Consider the following 1,618-nt stretch of genomic DNA (forward strand, 5'->3'; position numbering starts at 1 on the left):
GGTTCCCGCCATTCTCCTGCCTCAGCCTCCCAAGTAGCTGGGACTACAGGCGCCCGCCACCTCGCCCGGCTAGTTTTTTGTATTTTTAGTAGAGACGGGGTTTCACTGTGTTCGCCAGGATGGTCTCGATCTCCTGACCTTGTGATCCGCCCGTCTCGGCCTCCCAAAGTGCTGGGATTACAGGCTTGAGCCACCGCGCCCGGCAGAGATTAGTATTTTTTTAGTAGAGACGGGGTCACCGTGTTAGCCAGGATGGTCTCGATCTCCTGACCTCGTGATCCGCCCGTCTCGGCCTCCCAAAGTGCTGGGATTACAGGCTTGAGCCACCGCGCCCGGCCGTATAGTCCTTTTTATATGTTGCTAGAGTCCACAAATTCTTTCTTTCTCTCTTACGTACCTCCTTGTCTCATAGGTTTATTTTTACCTAGCTTCATAATATATGTTTATTTACATCATAAAAATAATCCATTAATTGCATTCTGGTTTTTTTTGTTTTGTTTTTTTTTTTTAGACAGAGTCTCACTCTGTCGCCCAGGCCGGAGTACAATGGTGCAATCTTGGCTCACTACAACCTCCACCTCCTGGGTTCAAGTGATTCTCGTGCCTCAGCCTCCTGAGTAGCTGGGATTACAGGCATGTGCCACCACGCCCAGCAAATTTTTGAATTTTTAGTAGAGACAGGGTTTCACTGTATTGGCCAGGCTGGTCCCAAACTCCTGACCTCAGGTGATCCTCCTGCCTTGGCCTCTGAAAGTGCTGGAATTACAGGTGTGAGCCACTGTGCTCAGCCCATGAACACCATTTCTTAATACTAATTCCCTCAGTTTAACAAAGTAGAACATGAAACATCAAAGTCTCCTGCTTCATCTTCCCAACTCCATTCCTACCACCCACAGGTAGTGATTTTACCACTTTGTTTTGTGTCTTTTCTGTTACCACTATTACACTAAATCATGTTTATGTCTTGTTTGAAATGCTTGTTCCCCAGTGCCATAAATAAATAGCACTTGAGGCCGNTGTAGTACTGAAGATTCTTCTTTCGGTGGAAGACAATGGATTTCGCCTTCACTTTCCTGTCCTTAATATCCACTTTGTTGCCACACAACACAATGGGGATATTTTCACACACTCGTACCAGATCTCTATGCCAGTTAGGGACATTCTTGTAAGTAACTCTCGATGTTACGTCAAACATTATGATGGCACACTGGGCTTGGATATAATAGCCATCTCTCAGTCCGCCGAATTTCTCCTGGCCGGCTGTGTCCCATACATTGAATTTAATAGGTCCTCTGTTGGTGTGGAACACTAGGGGATGAACCTCAACACCCAAGGTGGCTACATACTTCTTCTCAAATTCACCAGTCAAATGACGTTTCACGAAGGTCGTTTTTCCAGTACCACCATCACCAACCAATACAAGTTTGAACAGGACCTGGGGCTCTCCCTGCGCAGCCATCGCGGCCTTCCTTCCAGAAGCGTCTCCGCGCCCGTCCGACTGCCTCTTCCAAGTTTTATATGCATTTGTACTCTTTCTCTCACCTCTTCTTTCCTTTTCCACATACCATAACATTCATCCTGTTAAAGTATACAATTCAATAGCTTTTTTTTTTTTTTT

General features: G+C 46.1%; 1 pseudogene across 1 annotated transcript; it reads right to left on the bottom strand.

The window, feature by feature from the left end:
• Window positions 1-946: 946 nt before the first annotated feature.
• LOC108540893 (GTP-binding nuclear protein Ran pseudogene) lies at window positions 947-1,511 on the bottom strand (annotated as a pseudogene). The gene has a single exon (XR_001888792.1). The product of XR_001888792.1 is annotated as a GTP-binding nuclear protein Ran pseudogene (transcript).
• Between the last annotated feature and the right edge of the window lie 107 nt (window positions 1,512-1,618).

Source organism: Rhinopithecus bieti, unplaced genomic scaffold, assembly GCF_001698545.2.
Source record: "Rhinopithecus bieti isolate Rb0 unplaced genomic scaffold, ASM169854v2 scaffold_20154, whole genome shotgun sequence".
Classification (NCBI taxonomy): Eukaryota; Metazoa; Chordata; class Mammalia; order Primates; family Cercopithecidae; genus Rhinopithecus; species Rhinopithecus bieti.